This window comes from Anas platyrhynchos, chromosome 3 (assembly GCF_047663525.1).
Source record: "Anas platyrhynchos isolate ZD024472 breed Pekin duck chromosome 3, IASCAAS_PekinDuck_T2T, whole genome shotgun sequence".
NCBI lineage: Eukaryota > Metazoa > Chordata > Aves > Anseriformes > Anatidae > Anas > Anas platyrhynchos.
In genome coordinates this window covers 55662894-55683468 of record NC_092589.1, presented here as the reverse complement: position 1 = coordinate 55683468, position 20575 = coordinate 55662894, and the positions used below count along the sequence as shown (strand labels likewise).

The following is a 20575-nucleotide window of genomic DNA, read 5'->3' as shown; positions in this document are numbered from 1 at the left end:
CAAATGCAGTCAGAGAAACCAACACATTGCCTACTAAGCCACATCGTCCACATTAAGTATTTGTTCTAACTGTGCAAATATTGAATTGATCTAACCCATCAAAGTTAGCTAATGCTGTTTGTAAAGCCACTGCTACCACAATTCAAATGCTTAAAGTTGCTAGAAAACAATGACTTTAGAAATGTTCCTTTGGAACTGACTAGAAGAGATGGATGCACTGTAGGTCTCTCCATATTCATGTCCCTTCACAAAGAAGGGCTTGTCCAGATGCTGGGGGAAAGCAAGTGGAAGATTTTGAAAAGGGGATTTATCCCAAGAACAAAAAGCCCAACCTCTGCCCTTACCACAGTGCCAGGAGGTTTGCCTGTTTTGTTTTGTTTTGTTTTTTAATCGCTCCTTTAGCAGATGGGCAGCAGCATACATCTCGTCAGAAAAGTTCACCCAATAGAGTAGCCAGGCTTCCAGCAGCTCCCAGTAGGCACAGACAAAAAAAAACATTTCTCTGACACAGGCCCTGCTCTTGAGGTAATTAGTTTTGACATTCAAATTCAAATGGTGTCATGGTCAAGCTCAAGCACCTACAGATCTGATGGGTCCAGCTGTCCAAATACTGAGCATATACTTCATCAATAGCAAAAGATATGCTAGCATGGGAGACTTATACTGCCCTGGTATTGCTAAAGCACACAGCTCTCACTTCTGCTTTTCTGAAAAAGTGTTGCTCTGCAGAATAATTTGAATGCCAAGAATGTGTTCCTCTCACAGCAATGTATTTTTCTTGTACTTAAAATAAAGCTGTTGCATAGGTAACCACTTCTCCTCCCCTCCCCCCCCAAAAAAAAAACAAAAACAAAAACAAAAAACCTAGAATTAATTAATTTCTCATGCTTTATTGCTTTATTCAGTGAATTAAGGAATGTTTTTGGCCATAAGAAAGCATTGTGTTTAACTAGAAAGTTTGGTTGTAAGGTTAGTTAACTGAAAGTTAGAGATACCTGAAGGCATGCATTGTTCCTCCATCAGTGTGAGCTGACCTAAAACTGAACTGCTGCTAAAAAGGTGTTCCCACCTCCCTGGTGTCTGAACCAGTGCAAGAGTTAAGCTCCAAAACAGGGCAGTTTTCAACCAGACCAGAAAGCCTCATAGGTGTAGAGCTGTCTGTGCCACCAGCAGGGACGCAGTGTGACTGTGCAGGTTGGGGAGAGAGGACTGCCTCCTTTGAGCAGCATTAGAGCATCTTGCATTGCTCAGGAAATGCTGCTGTCTGACTCTATCCCCATTTAATGCGCTGCTGTGGAGAGTGCTCAGGAGTGGTAAGCACCCTGCCGTCCTTTTTTGACTACATGAAATGCAGGGCCACAGTGAAGCCAGATTAAGATCTCAAAGATTAGGGTTGTTCTGTTGACACAAACTCAGATATTTACTATGAGCTAACAACACCTTCAGCAGGACAAAACCATACATATATATACAGCATGGTAAAGTAGCCTTCTCAGGACAATGTTAACTTTTGAAATGCATTGTGCGGTCTTTGCTCACACAAACTCAGTTGCTACGTGAACATTTTTATAGTATAAAATTTTGTCTTCGAAGAAGAAAATAAGGAGGAAAGAAAGAGAATCTAATTGGCTTTTATGCTCAGATGTGCATATGCTCAGCACAATATATCACACACAGCAAATCAAAGCCAGCTTAGACTCAGCTTTTCTGCAGCTTTTTCCTCCTCTACCCTTCCAGGCTTACTAATTAATAGACACCAGATGTCAAGTACTTTAGTATGACCATAAATCCAGGATGTGAAGAGACTGATCTCCTCATTGCCCTGGGGCCTTGTGTGCAAATTCAATTTAAGCATCACTATTGATTTGCTAACATTTTGTATCCCTCTGCCCTTTAACCTGATGTAAATAATGATGCAAAGGAGAAACAGTGCCCAAGTGTATGAATACCTTCCTCTCTAACAGTTTTCATCAAATCTTCTAAACAGTGACCAGCAAGAAGCGTGATTCTAACCATACACTTTGCAGATCTGACATGGAGGTAGAGAAAATGGTCAGAAACAAAAATTTGAATTTAGATCTTTATTATACAGGCCCGAAGCTGTGGTCACCATGCAGTTACACCACCATGGGAATGTTCTTGCTGAAAGGATCTCACTAAACAAGTTTAAAGAGACCACAGACTACAGCATTCCAAATAACTGGCACTTTAATGTTTGAAAGAGCAAAAATAAATAAAGGAATGGCAGGTATGTCCTTTTCACATATGGTGGGGCATATACATATTCCTTCTTTTCTATAGCTATTTGCAAGACAAAACGAGCAAATACTGCCCCAAATCACAGACCTTTCATGTGAGGGCTCAGATAAATTAGCTGTTTCTCTCCCATTGGTTATTTAATCAACACATGTTCTGATAGGTGGATATATATATATATATATATATATAAAAAAAAAATCATTTTTTTGTCTTTTTTTTTTTCTACTTCCTGACCTTTTCTTCACCTTTCAGGACACTAACAGGAAGTAATTGGAGACATCTACTCAAATAAAAGCCCTGGAAACTTTCCATTCTAGTTTTCCATGATACTTTCATAATTTAAGGATTCATCACAAATCTAAAAAGGTTCAGGTGTCTCACAAAGAATTCATCATCTCTGGAATACAGATAGTCACAGTGAAGAGCTGCACATAGACTGCACACATAGTGTTATGTAAAAGTGGTTATTTTAAAAAAACAAAACAAAACATTTCTTAAAATTTGTAGACCAAAACAAAGCATATCTTATTCCCTAGAGGATTTTCTTGCAACCTGTTCTTCAATTATTTGCACTAGGAGATGCTACAAATGATATTAGGTACAATATACAGTCCGCTGTCATCTTCTGGTCCAGCAGAAGAACCTGTCTCTCCGATGGATGCAAAACTGTTCATTTGAGCAGATCATCCTCAACAGCACAAATATGGTCTAGAAACTCATAGAGTTTATGGCTTTAATTTATAAAATTAAACCTGCCCCAGACAGGTAATACTGGTATGTAAGTTTGCCACCCCTGGGTTCTGTCAGAAACGGGGTACTGAGGTGCTCAGAGCCGTCTCAGTCTGCAGCGCTGGGATCCTTCTGGCACTTCAGACCCAAGATGCGATGTGATGCATGCTAGAACATGGGCGCACGTCTCACTTAACTCTGCAGAGCCCGGGACATGGTAAGCTGCCAGAACCTCCTTCATCTTGCCTGTTGACAAAAGGAACAATAACTAGTCATCACTGGTTCTTGGAGTGTAATTCCAATTTCTAAAAAGTCCTGTAAATGAGACTGTTCTTTTTACCAGGCAATAGCAATTTTTCATAAATTACAGATTTCTGATGAGGTTTACCATCTCTCTGTAACCTATAGGATGCTTTTGAGGGAGAAAGATGTCTCATAATACATGGTTCCTGTATTATTAGTGAGGATCAAACATACTGTTTAGAAGTATTATTAATTCCCTTTTAACTGTCCATTAACTTAGTGTTTTAGTATATTATGTATACTTCATTAGTCTATTATGTCTGTAAAGAAGAGTTGATCTTTTATAGAAGATTTCCTGGCTAAAAGTGCCGTTTAGTCTTTCACAAACAGTGTACACAAGATACAGTATAAATGATTTAGACGGTTATTAAAGAATCCAACAGGTTAATAAGTGTCTTACATAGATTTGGTGTATAACTATCTCTGACACATATTGGTCATGTCAATTATGTATTGATAACAACTATTAACCATTTCCTAGTGTTTTATAAGTGACTCATTCAGTGGGCTTCACAGAACTGAGGCTCAGAAAAGACTACTAGGTTAGCTACTCTGATTTCCTGACAATTAAATTTTATCCAGATAGTCCTCTATGAAGACCAGGTACATTTGTTTTACAAGGAACTAAACCTTTAATATCACAGACTGAGAAAAAGAAAGACTAACCATACTCCTGCAATATATGATTGCTACGGTATAAGTACAGAGAGAGACAGAGGTATCTTTGGAGGGTGATTCTTCCACTCCTTAGGTAATCTCTAAAAGGTGTCCATCTTTTTTCTATTCACTACAATTAAACTAAAGACTGACCTATCACATTACTGCAATAAAGTGTTTTGTGTCCTACCACAGGAATCTGACTGTATTCACCTATTTATTTCACAAAGAACATTCATAAAACCATTGGACATTAGTTATTTTAAATTAATGCTGACATTGGCAAATTTAGAAAAAATATAACTGCTTCAGTCTAACGTAAATACAGATATCATACAATAAATTCAAGAACTAATATTAATTTTCTTGTTACGTACCCTGAAATTTTGTGAAGATACCCAGAGTGCTTTTTGTATGTACAGTTATTAGCCTCATCATTTTCACATACAAAGAAATCCCTAAAGGACTGAGGCTAGCAGGTACTTTGATTGATCACTTCATCCATCTCTGACCTACGCTGTGCTCACCGATGTTTGTCTGACCTATTTTTAAACTTCTACAAGGCTGTAGATTCCAGGATTTCCCTCTAAACAACCTATTCAAGGGCTACACTTTTCCTTGCCACTATTTTTTTTTTCCCCTGATGCTTACATTAAATCATCCTCGCATAGATTTAAGCATATTATTCCCTTCCCATTCTGACAACATACATGGCAGTTAAATCCCTTCCTCTTCAGAGTCACCTATTGCTATAGGAAGGCTGCTATCATGTATCCCTTCCACCTTCTCATTTCTAGACTAAACAACCCTTCAGTCTTCCCCTGAAGGCCCATGTGTTTTAGATCTTTGACTAGGCTCATTGGCCTGTCCTTAATGCTCTCTAGTTGGACTGGATCCTGCTTCAGCTGCAATTCCTGGAGCTCAGTAAAGCACCATTGCCTTATCAGTACTGAGTAGATTAAAATAGTTACATTTTATGCTTTATTACTCCTGTTCATGTAGCCCACAATAAGACTGGCCTCATTTGCAGTAGCATGATATCACTGGTGCTTGTTCAGCTTGGGATCATTACAACACGGGTCTTTTTTGCAGAACTGCTGCCTGGCCAGGCATTTTCCATTTGTATATTTTTCAGCTGACTGTGCTTACCTACCTGTCCAGTTCTGCAGTTCTAATTTAACTGCTGGAAAGCTGATATTTTCTAGGCTACACCACTACTTTATCAAGATCATTTTCAACTGTAAGCCTTGCTTCCAACATGTTTATTTTGGTTTATGTATTTATTAAGCCTATCCCCTAGCCTTTCATCCAAACCCTCAATGAGAATACTGAATAGTACCAGAACAAGAAAAAATATTTGCAGAAGTGCACTTAGCAGTGTATCATTGAGAACTAGTCTCTGCATATGATTTCCAAATCATTTATGCACTCACTTCATAATAATTTATTCTAGCTCAGTTTCCCTAGAGCACATGAGCATATAAACAACTGAAATATATTGCCATACAGTGCTGTTCAAACAAAGCAGGCAATGCTAGTAAATCTTTTACAATGAATTATTATATACACTTTGAAAATGAAAGCATTATGGAGAAAAGATTTCAAGTGAGAATGCAGTCTTGCTAAGAACTGATTGTACATCTGTATGCTAGCTTTATGAAGTATGTGCTCTTTGGAATATTTTTCAATTTAAGCATAATGGAATTCTTTCATAACCGCCTAAAACTGATTTTTGTTCAATGGAAACCTTCACTTAGAAAACAAAGACATCACTGCAATGCTTTCATTGGAAATACATTAGTTACATAGTGTCACAAAACTCCAAACTGCACAATTACTGTTTACTGTTTGCATAAGTTCTTGATCAGAAACATAACAAACAGGGAGTGCAACCATCAACACAACTAGTTGTACTGACACTTGCACAGAAAGGGCTACCATTTACATTACTCTTTATGGAGACACAAGACAACTGCACAAATGCAGGAGACACAGATCATTCTTCTTACCTAATAAGGGTTACATGCTAGACTTTTTCTACTTCTCATTCTGTGATATATTCTATTTATGTTATCTGAGCCACTCACGAGAGTGAAATAACTTGCTTCCTGAAGTGGAGCCCAAGACCTCAGTTCCTCCACACTGATGTTCAATGCTATGTTTTCAGTTCTGGACTGGAAGAACTGGAGACCAGTGGAAGTTGAAATACCAACTAGTTACTAAATACCATGCAAAACTGACCTTTAAGTAACAAGAAAATTCATTTGATTTGATATTTAGGGATGTATGTTCTGTAATTCTATGTATTGCATTACATTTCCAGTGAACAGAGAAACTGTCTCTCCTCTGAAAAGCATGTGGTTACAGCAAGACAACAGCATAAAGAGAACATACAAATGCTTTCTACTTTCTTCAGCGGAAAAGAAGGAAATATGAGAGGGAGGGATGGGCTAATCAGCCCGAGCCAGCACCCATCATGATGTACAACCAGCTGTCTGCCCGCCAAGGCAGGGAAGGGTTCTCACAGAAATCTCCGCTTGTTATGGGAAGTCAAAAGTCCTGAGTCTGAGATTAACCAGATGTCTTCAGTTCTCTGAGAATAGCTTCGGGGGTTTAAATTAAAAGGATTTAAGAGACTTCACTGCGAGTTGTAGGCATCCAGATAATAAAATTACTTTCCTCATTTTGTTAGAGTCCAGGCTAGAATTTCCTACCTTTCCTTAGATCAAGAATTTTGATGCCAGTGAAAGGCAAGGAAAGACAAACCTCTCAATCAGAAGTACAGCTAAGAGAGGATCTGAGCAGCAGCTTGCTCAGCAACAGCAGCAGAGCTGCTGTTGCTCTGATGATACAGAAAGATGTATGTGACATGGTGACTTCTCTGTTAAAAGATCTTCATAATTCTCATGGGAATCCAGAAATTAAATCGGCATAGCTTGACTGCTTTGCAAGCAAGGGAAGGCAAACTCTTCACCGTTGAATCCTGCTTCCTATGCATTTTTATTACAACACCATCATCTCCTGATAGAGAAGTGGGGACTGCACATCAAGTCATCCATATCCAGTGCATTTTATTTTTTATTTTTTGAGGGACTGCCACTTCTCAATGATGGCTGAAGCTGCATAAAGAGTTGTGATTCTAATACACACAAAATCTCTCCCTATACCTCAAACCACATGTAAAGGAGCTGCTCTGGTCATATGGAGTGGTGTTGGGGGTGATTCAGCTCACCAGGGGTGGTTTTCTAAGGATGGGATTCAGTTCTCTAAACATAGGTATCTCAGTGTTGGGCACCTCTGAAAGAGAATTTGTCCCACGCTTTCTGAAGTGCCTAATGTAAGCAGCAGGAAGCAGCCCTAGAGGTGTGTGGGTGTCTGTCTCCCACTGCTGAGAGCTCTCTACACTACAGAGACAAAACCGCCAGATTTGCAGTGTAAATGTTTTGCAAGGATAAAGTTAGGTGAGTCCCACTCATTTTTGCAAAAGCAAGAAACATGAGTCTGCATATAGAGCAGTGTAACATTAGCATGTTGATTGACAGAGGGAAATTAGTAACAGAGGGCAAATAACTCTGAAGTTACCAAATAGCAAATTAATTAACAGCAATAATGATAGCAAATGCAAAAGTCTTTCTGAAGTTAGCAAGCACCATAAAACATCCAAGTTGTAACTGACCTCAAATTTCAGTGAAAATTTATGATTAGAGAGAAAACTACTGAGAAGGAAATACCTTAATCTGCTTGTTCCTAAATGTCTTAAACTTTATGGTGAGGAAATGCTAGCTATTATATACTTGAATTAAACTATGAAACATCTGTCACTGATGTTAGTGAAGACTCTATCAAGATAATACTATTATTTTGAACATCATTTCATGTTGCATATTTTGATGTCATATCTAAACAGGTAGTAGGAAATCTGAAAATTTTGATGGTTATTTATAAGACTCAGTAAAAAGTTTTTTTTTTTGGGGGGGGGGCATGAATGAGTTATCTGAATTATTGTAATATTTCAGTACTTGTATTACACGGAAATTCCCATAGCTATTTTTTTTTAAACAAATTAATGGACTAACGTTAAGCAGAAAAAGATTAGATGTATTAGAATACATCTAAGAGTCCTGATATCATACAAAGAAGCTACAATGAACTAAATTCAAATTACCCTTAAATACAATGGATAAAGAAATCTCTAAACTTTCAAATAATGTATTTTAAAATGTATTTTAAAACTAACAAGGATCTGCCAGCTTGACCACCTCATGAAACAGTTAGAAAACAAAGTAGCATATGCCATTCTTGAAAAGAATTTAAAATCATTGGAAAAATTCTTATACAACATGTTAAAAAAATCTGCTTAATTTATAAGCTTTTCTGCATTGAGTGTGGTGGTATACATGTAGGTAATATCAGCTAGAAATGAACAGTAGAGCGTCATACTGCATTCTGTAAGTCAGACATGACTGAGGTACAAAGTGATAACCCAATTGCCAGCCCTCCAAACACAGCCTGGGTCCCTGCAACTCGTGGGCTTGGGCAACTTCTGCACTGGAGGGGGAATTTTGCAGTCTTGCAGCAGTTTCCCTGATGTATGACTGCAAATGCATGGCACGAGCCAATGACTGGAGCCATCCCTGACCTCCCACTTGATTCCCCAACTTTCAGGTAATCTATGCCTCTGTATATCCCTCAGTAAAGATGCTGGAATCCAAACCTATCCTCATTGCAGCTGTGCAAACTCTGGCCAAACGCAGCCCTTGGCTTTATCAAATATGGCCTTGTCAACTCTGGAGCTTTTTTTATGTACTCCATGATGTGATTTTTTTCTGTAAGGCCTCACCTGCTCATGTGGTGAAACCTCAGTTTTCATCTTTTAGCTTACTTTTGTGTGCTCATAGATATGCAAAGAAAATGTGCAAAATGTGACTCTAGGCACTGATAGGCTCAGAAGAAGCTGAGAAAAACAAAGGACAAGATAAAAGTGATTTCCAGAGCATCAGTTTTAAGATTTCTCAAGATTTTAAAGCCAGTCTCACAATTTTTGAAGCTGTGATTTTTCTTGTTTGACTTGTGCAGGACAAGAAACAGCCAGATTTGATGCCTGCCAGATTTGCAGGCTGAAGCAGTTATCCCACTCATCAATGCTGTGAGGGAGACAAGGATTTACGTTACTGTTGGCTGAAGTCCACACAGCTAGGGGACTGAATCTTGACCAGGAGCCAGCTCCTGACACACTGGCTAGCACGCTCAGTCTGCACTTGAGCCAAGCCATACTCGCTGTGGTGGCTATGGTGCGGCAGAGTGTGAGAGCTGGAAACTGCAAAAGATGACTTGAAGGTACAAAGAGTAGCCTTAATCTCTGCTCAGCTGGGCTTGGCTGCAGGACTACTTTTGCTCTGCCTCAAGGCACCTGAGACTGATTTGGGGAGCTGTTTGCTTCCAGGGTGCAGGTGAATGTTGTAGTTTGTCCCAATAGCCCTTCACCACTGCTTTCCTCCAGCATGAGCCTCCACTGGGGTGGAGCTGGGAGGAGAAGATGGGAGTGGGAGGAAGAGGAGGAGAAAGAATGCTCAGTAGCCACCTCTCTCACCAAGGAGAAGCAGCAGCTGTGGTGGTGGTACTTTCCTGTAAATGGTTGCACTAGGACAAAGCAGATATGAAGTCATTGCACGGTCACTGATGTTCAGCTGGACCAGAGAGCAAGCAGTTGTCAACAGCGCAGCGTAGCACCCCATCCCATCTCAAAGCAGTAATAGACTCTGTTGACCTTCCAGCGATGTTGAGGAAGCAAGCTTAAACCAAAATCAGCATTATGACCCTGAAATGAGCTTGAAGCTCTCTTGCCTTTCTGCACCTTAGTCAGGGCCATACCTCTCTGATGGCTTGTGGAGATAATGAGACAAACAACAAACCTTTTCTTCTTTTTCACAGCTGAAGCCTCATCTAGCTTTTCAGCCTTTGCTTGCCATCTCACTGAGAACTTCTCATTCCCAAGAGCAATCTCAGGAGCATGCAAAATTGTCTGTAGCCCTTTGCTATGCAGAGTAGAATGGGTACCACATATGGGAAAACAAGAAGAAAGGTCATAGATTGCAGACTCCTTTTGCTCCTTTCCATTGACTGACTGAGCTCTGTACCATCAGTTCTTCTACTCTTTCAGAAATTCATTGCTCTGATGGCTAGAACCTCTCTCCCCACACCTTCTCCCCCCCCCCCCATTTTTTTTCTTAATTTAATAATAATTTTCATCTTACATTTATGCATGACTAATATATATCCCCGAGGTTTGTGTCTACAGTAAGCAGACTTTCTGCTTTTCTGGTGTGTACAACTTGAAGGCAGTTACAGAGAATGTGACCATAGTCTCTTTCCCAGGTTTCCTTTTACTAGATTAAATTAGTCAACACCTATTCATGTCCACTTGCCTTGTAAGTTTTTCTATTCTTTTCCAAAGCTTGCCTCTGTGACTGTTCCAGTCTGATTCAGTCCTTGAACATGAGTGATGACATGAGTGATGACACTTCCATACTATATCCTATAAAGACCGTCTATAAAGTCACTGATAATTTCATTATCTCTGCTGGAAATATCTTATTTAATATGCCCTAAGATAGCATTTACCTTTTACACAGCTGTTTTACACCCATTGCTCAGTGACATCTCACAACTAATAAACATACTTTGCTTTTATCTCATTTTAATATCTCCAACAAGTAATTGCAGAAATTGTCTTTCTTTAAATGTCTGACTTTACTTTTGTATTATTAAACTGCATCCTAGTCTTTCAACATTTTCTTTGGATGAAGTAAAATCACACTTGCAGTTATCTGCTAGGACTTTTCCAATCTGCAGAATTAAGCTTTGCCATGGTTGCACGCCCTTTTGCTGTCTAAGAGTTTTGTCTTCTCTCTGCCTTTAGTCACGCAGTGGAGGCCTTCAGCTTCCTTTCCACATGCTCTGTACAGCTCCCACTCTGCAGTAGAAATGCCATTTCCAATAGCGAAGTGCAGGAATTGCCTCCCAGGAGAATTAGAAATGTAGGAATAGCCAAGAAAGTTGCAAGAACCTTGGAACCTAAAGATTCTCCTAAATATACTGAAAATTGCTTGACAAATACAAGTCTACATGTAAATATAATTACTGATAAGAAGCAGCTTAAATTAATGTCTTAAATAAATTTATTTTAGGTATAAGATACAATTTATCATTACATGTGGTTTCTCTGTGACCTTAGCTCCTATTGATCAGAAAGTAAACAATTTCAATGCTGACTCTGTCTTATGGGGCTTGGCACTAGATATATTTTGGTGCCTTTAATTTTGAATTTATAAATTATGTAAACAGAATACCTTAGCCTCATATTCTTTTTAGTCTATAAATGTCTCTTTATTCTTAGTAAATCTGTCGAACACTAAATAAGCTGGAGACAATCTTTCTGTAGATCATTTTCTTCAGATCATTAACTCCATTTTCTAGTTGCCTGTCTCTGGGCATGTTATAAAAACATTGATTGAATATATAATGGTGTTACTGCACATCCATTACAGTTACTCCAATCAAGTACCACAACATACGAAAAATGCCTCAGATACCCATTATGGGATGACAGAGTTTCAGGGCATATGCAAGGTTCTTGCACTTCTTAAAGATTATTTTCCATTATTACTCCAGCTATGGGTTCTCAATTACTTACTACTAATGCTGGAGGATTAAGTGGACTAACTGTTCAGCATAATTTGTTTCAACATTCATTCACAATACATTTTAGATATGTTAAATGGCTAAATATATATTTTTAGAAGAATAATCTTTATTGTCCTTTAGAAAAAAAATAGTTCTGTATAAATTATCTTAATTATTAGCAAAATCTTAAGAAATACTCTAATACAGGACCAAAAGAAATCTTAATTGAGGAAACAAAATAATTTATTATTTTACCTGCTACTGAGTTCACTTTTCTCTTTTAAAATACAGACCAAGGCACTCTTCATGTCAACATAAGAACATCTCTATCACCACTATTCTCACTGTTAAGTCTGACAAAAAAAAGACTTTGATCTGGTTTTAAACAATGGTAATTGCTATTGCTTGATATCATTGATTTTAAAATGATGCCTTTTACATCTGCTTGATTCTGAAATCTTGCGAGGTTTCGAGTTTGTTGGGCATTCTACATGAGGCGCTTAAAAATATTTAGCTTTTTTAAACAATAGATACATTTTTCAGAAATGGGAAAACTGAAGTCAAGTTCAACATGAATTGAGCAGAGACAATCATCTTTTCAAAAACTTCTATCCTAGCCTATCACTAGAGCTAGGATTTTTGTTCCCCAGCTCCAGCACAGACCACCCAAGCTTCAGAAAGTCATCCATCAGCTCTCTGTGGCAGAAGAGCACAGCTGGCTCCGGATGTCAAGGATCTCCAGAGAACAACATAGCCAAGTTCATATCATTCCTATTCACCGAAAGATTTAAACCAGAAATATTTGTGCTAATTGTTATAAGTGTCTCTAACTGTAACTACCACCAGCATTTCTGAAGAGATCTGACATGCCAAGCATGAAGATATATTAATGAATTGTTTGAGCCAGAGAAAGATAAAGAAACCTCAGAGAATACTCAGTCTCCAATCAGATTAAGCTGTTGAGAATATTCAATTCAAAAACAATCTGAATTCCCTTCTTGTACCCTGAAGATATATTCTGCTTTTTCTTTTGAACAAAAATTCATCACAAAGGCAAATTCCTTTGCTATAAGCAAAAGTTTTAGTAAACCAAAAAAAAAAAAAAAAAAAAAGACATTGTAATAAAAGCTGCATGAGAGGTTGTTCTTTTCAGCACATATCTCAATGACAAAACAACATTTAAAAAAAGTGAAAAATAGTGAAAAAGTTGTTCAACAGTTAGGATGGTTTTGCTATTTGGCTTGTAGCACTGATAGAAAAATCTTGCTATCAGTATTTCATTGGTAATTCTGCAATTATAAACTGAGCCAGAATATATTTTATTCTCTAATTGTAGCACATGCCTCTGCAGTGATATAAATAGTTTGAAAAACATATGTTCAGCAGAGAACAAACACATCTGACAAGGAATAAATACCTATAGTGTAATGGAGATAATTGAGTAAGAAATCTTAATAAATCCAAAGTAAACTTTATCACCATAGCTACTTTAATTACTGAATTCCTACTAAAGTTAAAATAAGATTTGTGAAATATAATATTCAACAAAATTATATACTTATATATCCTGAACTGCTTCAACCTAGCAAAATTCAGTCTGGTGCCTTTAAATACAATTTATTTGGAGATGCCTAAGAATGTAGAGGACTTTCCAAAAATGTCATTTAGAAAGATTTTTTTTTTTTTTTTGTAAGTGCACTGCTGCCAAATATTTTTACCGCTAAAGAAATGCTTTTTCAGCTGCATCTGAGCAGAGTAATAGTGGTAGCTAATGGCCTATTCAGTTAATCATAGTTATTCACTCCCTGGAAATGCCTCAGAATATAATAAATGTTTTGTTTTCGTTGTGGATTCTTAAATTACAGGCATTATATAATACACATGATATATAACCCATCAGTATGAATACAAACTGAATCCAAAACCACTCCCCTAAAATAATTCTAATATTTGGAGCCTCTCAGAAAAAGAAAAATGCTGTTGTTAACCAAAATGCTACTGAAATAGCACTGATAGCAGGGTAAGAAAACGCTATTAAGAAAGTTCTAGTTTAACTAAAATGTGGTTATTTATCATCTGCTTACAGAGGTCTGAAATAACTTTTACAGACAATTTTCAATAAAGAAAACAAGAAACATGCTCAAAGAGCTGAATCACATAGATCCTTTCCTAAAGTAAAACAAACAAACGAAGGTTATAGATGTAGTGTTGCAGTTTGGCACGTAACACATTATATAAAACTGGTTTTTGGTCTGAGACCAATACTCACATCGGCTGTTCTATCAATACAGGATTTATCTTGCTCACCATTTTTTCACCTTTTTTTTTTTTTTTTTTTTTTTTTTTTTTTTTACATTCAGATGTGTTTTAGAACTACATATCAGACCATCAGACTTAGCTCTGGTTTTGTTCTCAGATTATCTGAGAGTTATATTGATTATTCTGCATGTGGTCTACCTGTCACAGCAGTAAGGATGGAGCTAGTTATATCTCATCTCTTTGTGGTTGCTATTACACAGAAGAGGCATGTCATCCAGCATAGTTCCTTCAGCAATTTTATTTGAGATGTGTTTAAAAAGTTGCAGATTAATCTTAAAAACAATGGCAGGCTTCCATGGTCAGAGAAGGCTGTGATTTTTAGCTGAAATTGCTTTACAGAAGGGATTAGTTTACCGGCTCTTGAAAATAATCCACAGACTACTTCAAGGAGTGAAGACAACATCCAAGATAGTTGTCTCTTGGCTTCCTGGATGGAAGAACTCTGCCACGAGCATTGCATCTGTGTGTTGACTTTTGTGGCTGAGACACCAGTTACCTTGGGCTGTTGTATGCAAACGTGGCTGACAAACAAAGGTAAGTTTATGTTCTACAACATAACTGCAGCTCATCTGAGAGGTGGGCACAACCAAAGAAAATGTTTGAGGTATTCAACCATACACTTCCATCAGGGTTCTCAAAAGAAGCCAGTTATAATCCTGATGCCTAACATATTTGAGGATCTTCAGTAATAAAAAAGAGATTTGTAAAATCAGATGTGATATAAGACAGTTTACAAGATAGGCTTAGAGTTCATTGTGATTGCAGTAATTTGGGTAATTATTCTGAAATTAATGCATAAGGGATCTGTACAGAGCAGATCACCACTGAAGACTAATGCAAGTGTGCAGATGTAGAAAGTCTTGCTGGGCAGCAGTACTGCAGGAAGGATCTGCAGGGAGGTTACAGTGATCTATAAGCAAATTATAAATCAGGATGATATGCAGTTGCAGAAAAAGGCAGTCTGATATATATTCGTGATAATACTATATACAAATCAAGGGATTATTTTTTTCTCTATTCTGTTTGTTCTGTCCAGCTCTGCCTACCGTGCTGTCAGGGGAAGGAGACAGTTGGAGGGAGTCCAGATGAAAGCTATAAAAAAAAAAAAAAGATAATGGATGTAGAACAAGGGGAGGTTGAAAGAATTAGACTGTTTAGTCTAGGAGAAGAGAAGACTAAGAGAAGACATGATGACATATTTAAACTATGCAAAAGTTTGTTATGAAAAGACAATGGTGACTAATCATTTTCCATGTCCATCATGTATAAGACAAGAAACTGACTTAATATACTGGTGTGGAGACTTAAGTCAGACATCGAGAAAAACTTTCTATCCTACGGACCACCAGCCCTGCCATGGGTTATCTATAGGTATTGCATGTGATACTGCCACAGCAAGGAAACGGGGTGGTTGAGACAAGCACCTGTGGATATGAGTACAGGTCTGCTCCATCCTCCCACCAGCAGGTGCCTGGGAGCCCGGCCAGCCCCACATGTCAGTGCTCAGCTGCAGAAGCAAAGCACACAAGACTAAATACAACCACCTGCACTGATGTGACGTATCTTGAGATATTTGCCAGGAAAGACTGAGTCTGGGCCTGCAGAACAAGGGCTGGATGTCCTAAACCTGTTCAGTTCCTTCATTCAGTCAGCTGGAAGCAGCAGAGACCACAGCTTCAGTCACTGCCACATGCTGTGGGACTCGTTTGATATGCTCATGTCCAGTCCTACCTTTATTCGTCACCTTTGCTGTCAACAGCTTTTTTCACTGGTTTGTGGGGACTGATACAAGGTGATTAACTATCTGCCACTTGCAGTCATTAGAGAAACAATTTGAGACAAATTTAAAAGAAACAGGCAGGACTGAGGCTGTAGCAATGCCAGGCAGGGATCAGGCTGGTCATCGTGACAGCAACCTGGAGGAAGTCAAGGGTGTGGGGAAGAGGAATGGTGGTACATCAAGAGACTGAGTAGTGGAGACACTTGCTAAGAGGACACAACCGATGGCTGCAGGTGCTGGATCACAACTCGTGCTGGTGAGATGCTCTGCCTGCACTGGAGCTGCTTGCTGCAGAAGCCAACAGGAACAAGGTTTCTGATCTGTAGCATGAAGCAGGCAAATGGAGCATGGTTAGGAATGTTATCTCTGGCCAACAGGATAAGGAACCCAAATGTCATAGTTAAGGAAGGAGAGCCTTAATCAAAGGCTCTTTTAGTTTTGTTACCTTTGGAAGTAACTTGGAGTAAAGATCAGGGGAAAAAGGCATGAAAAGTCCCACCCCCTCCCTGCAGTTTTTTTCTCCCATATCTGGCTGTGCTCCAGCCTGTCCTGTTGCCAGAAGCACTCTGGGGATTGCTGGAAAACAGGGGCCTGTGCTGCACAGATTTTTCTGCCAAGGAAGAAAAATGAGCCATCTGCTCTCTCCTGTAGACTGTTTAGGAGGTCCTGATTCCCAGTGATGGTGAGACCTAGCACACAGGTACTTAGCTTTGCCTTGAAGATGGGTGCATTTCACATGTATTATACTCTTGTTGTTGTTAAGAAGTGTACAGTTCAATTGAAGTTGATACAGATTTTTCCAAAACAAATCTACATGTAAACTGGCTAGCAGTACTGATTGAGTTGCGCTAGAGGAGTCTGCAAGGCCAGAAGCTGTTGTTAGGGTACTTATTCTGACTTCTCGTGCAATCCTGCCAAACTTCTTCCTTGGTTCTTCCTGTACCAACATCAAATACATCTAGCATAAAGCACCTGAACTCGATTTGAAGTCTCCAAAATAGTGCAAATTCATGTTCCAGGCTACAGCATATGCAGAGTGAAGCACTTCCATGATATCTTGCCAGTGTTTTATTCTTAAACAAAATAATCTACAAAAGCAAATTACTCTCAATTTAAAATAAATAATTAAATTAAAAAAGACACCATTGAAAACATAGCCAAATGTTCACTATTATGCTTGACCACTTGAACACAGAGATTAGAAGGTGACCTATAAAGACTGGATAATGCACTGTATATACTGGAACTTTGTTGTCTCCTTTTGTGAGAACAAAAACTACAGTTCTCACCTTGGGAAAATCAAATTCATGGATATATGGGATCAAACTGATCCTGTCAGTTATGTGTGTGCTCTTTCTACTTTTCTGTCAAGCTTAGCAGTTTTCTGAAAAAAATCCTCATGTTAGAATAAAAAAAATAAGTCCATACTTAAACCATATTAATGATGATATACATGTTTTTCTTGATATGATGTAAAAATTAGTGTAATTACATCAGATTTTATTTACAGATCTAGACAACTCAGGAGACTGTACAATTTCCAAAAATTCAAATCTGAAAGTCTGACTGGTCCCTGCAGGGGAAAAAAAAGAAAAACAAACCCCCCAAAATCCCAAGATGATACAAAAAGTAAAGTACAATACTGATAAGGAAATGTTTGTAACACAACATTCTGATTATCCTTTATTTTTTTTTTTTCAAGTGTACTGAGGTAATATTAATATTTGGTTGCCTATACACCTTTAAAATTCATTTAAACATAACACTTGTTTTACCCTTAAGCACTCCTGAGGAGCACACTTGTAGGTTCTGGAAATGCCCATCAGAGCAATGCATTCATCAGATTGATTTCCTGCTTTGATTCCTCAACCACTCTAGAGTCTCTGAAGACTGTACCTACATGGGTAATGATGACCCATGAAGAAGGATAATTCTGAAGATGAACCATCTATAAAATGGTGTTGCTAAATTGGACATTAGCAACTTCCTGAAAATGTTGATGCTTCTTCATTTTGTAAGATTGCCCTGTTGGGGATCTACTTTAGCCTCTCCACTTAATTTTGGCACCATCCAAATGCTATGAATGCAGTAAATATTCCTTTCTTCTATGTACAGTGTCCTCTTTAGGTTACCACAAGTTGAACAACTACTACTGAAATTCACAGTGCTATAAACTCTGAAAAAACCATACTAACTAGGAACTGAGTAAACAGAAAAGAAACACGAGCTTCCACAGACAGAAGAATTGCCCATAACTTCCCAAATTACAAGAAAATATCCTTTCCTTTCTGAAACAGTCTAGTCAAAACCTCCCAGAAATCATATAGGATATTGAACGAGGAAAGCATCACAGAATTATTACCAATAGTGCCCAACTTTGTTCCTAGTCCTTCTATTTTGAAACTTAATGAACACATGCAAAAGAGTTCCTTAGCCAAAAGACCACATTTAAACCAGATAAGAGACAGAACTGAAAAAAAAATAATAAAAACGTATGACCATTATCCCTTTTTCATACATGGAAAAGCAAGACACTGAGACAATAAGCAACTTGTCCAATATCACATTGAAAGTCTACAGTAAGCCAACTGAGATACAGGCTAGGGTCTCTCTCTTAGATCAATTCAACCCAGCTCCCAATAAACCATAATTAACGTAATGGATAATATTTCTATGAATTAGCAATACACGTAAGGCAAGGGTGTCAACTCAGATACAATTTCCCTGACTTTTCTGAAATCATATAGTTGAAGTGTTTAAAATGAGAACCCCAGTCTCCTTCCTACCCCTACAAATAAAGTACGGTTAGCTTCTCTTCTGAAATTGAAAGTGCATAGCATGGAAATAGAAACATGATAGTCAAACTGCTGATGTGATTAGAAACAGTAAGAAGGAGAAAAATTAAAATGCAATGATGAATCAAGGTTTACAGAAATGTACTAGTGCGACTAGTGTGACTCTAGAATAAAATGAATCTTGAACATATGAAACATTGTACTTCATTGGAAGAGACAGGAAAATCCAACGTAAAAGACTGTGTAAGTTTATAAGCACACACAAAATGCTTTTTCTGTGATAATCTAATTCTAGGTAAGCTGATTTCAGCACACCTACCAGGAACCAAAAAACATCTCAGTTCAAAATCTGCTTTACTTTCCAGGTGCAATTCCATAAGGGTTTACACCCATATACTGGGGAAGAGAATTTGTGTCTTTAAAAATCTGTGCTTTTGTATTCTGCTCTGTACCACGTTCAGAATGAATAGATATATCAAGGGAAGGAAATAATGTACTTACATAAACTATAAGACTGAAATCTATTATTTTACTGTTAGTACTGAAGGCCAGATTATTATGTTTTGTAACTGATTACTTTTCAGAGTTATACAATTATAAGCTAAATAAACCTGATAATGGTAGAAGTATTTGTTTCCTGTGTTGGAACAAAGATTTTTCAAGAGCAAAGAATAAAATGTCATTTTCATATCCTACAAAGGAGTCCTTTTTAATGTGATGACACACTGATTTTTGGAGGCAAATACAATACAGCTTTACTTGGCATAGCAGCTTTCATACAAATCATGTATAACTTTGTCTTCTTTTGTTTAAACATTTCAATAATTCAATAATACTGTTTCAAAGTTCATATAAAACAAAAACAGATAAGGAGACAAATTAAGATGCAAAACTATTTACGTCTACATCTTGATTATCCATGAGAAGTTTGATAAATTTAAGCCTGTTTAAAAAAGAGACAATACCATGCTGGACCAAAACCAGTCAGGCACTAGGAAGACCATAAATAAAATTTCAAGGAGCCTGGTGACAAGATATTTACTCAGACAACACCCAGGCTTATGGACACTCATTTGTAGGTATTAAAATATGGTTTGACACACATAAATTAAACAGCACTAAAATGTGTCTCAGTTAAATATCTTGCATCCTGGAAAATGTACTTGCTTTATGAAAACCTAATTAAAAGCCCAGGAAGGTATCTAATCATATCTCCCAGTGCTAATGAAAAATCTGCCTTCTGCTTCTATCAAAAATGCCCTGTGTGAAGTGCTTCTGAAAGCATCTGGGAGGAAGAAGAATCTCAAGGAATAACGTGTGAAAGATTGCAAATAGAATATATCAGAAGATGAAACTCCTTTATACGAGATATTTTGAAATTCACCAAAGGAGAGCTCACTGGGGGGAGAGTAGTTTCTGTATAACATTTTCCTAACATTTGTTTAATATAATACTTTGGAAATCAACCCAGATTCATGAAATGTTTTATTTTATTTTATTCAAATAGCACTGCACATTCTATCATAGAAAAAAATGATTTCATTAGAAAAACAACAACAAAAATGCCCTTGTGAGCTCATCTATCTTGAACCACCACATTAGAAAAACAGAAACCTAGGAGATGGAAATATTAATAGAAAAAAGGACAAACTAATGGTGCATTTTAACATTATTAGACTTTAAAACTTGTCACTATTTCATCAATCATGCTTACATCAAATAAGCAATCAAGATTATGTAAGTATTGTTTTTAAGCTAATCTTTAATTTTTAACTGTTGTTTATATTCTTTTCTCTTTCTTCATATTTGCTTTATTTATCTCTTTTCATGTAGGCACTGCTGCAACTCTGCACTCACCTGTGTTTAAATTTAAACATGTGAGAAATTCCATTTATTCTAGTCAGATTAGCCTCATCTCATGTGCTTTCTTGGAATGGTGTCTAGACTCTAAAATTTAATATTAATCATAAAAAGAGGTGGGTAAAACAAACAACACAATCAATGGGGTAAGCAGTTCAATCCACTTTTCAATGCATTAATGGAAAATCAA

General features: G+C 37.6%; 1 protein-coding gene across 1 annotated transcript in view; it reads right to left on the bottom strand.

The window, feature by feature from the left end:
* Window positions 1–2066: 2066 nt before the first annotated feature.
* The window catches only part of SCAF8 (SR-related CTD associated factor 8), a 106323-nt gene continuing 87814 nt past the window's right edge, over window positions 2067–20575 (bottom strand). The window contains exon 21 of the mRNA XM_072035936.1: window positions 2067–3234. The gene's annotated coding sequence lies outside the window, so the exon portion shown is untranslated. The remainder of the gene's footprint in view (window positions 3235–20575) is intronic.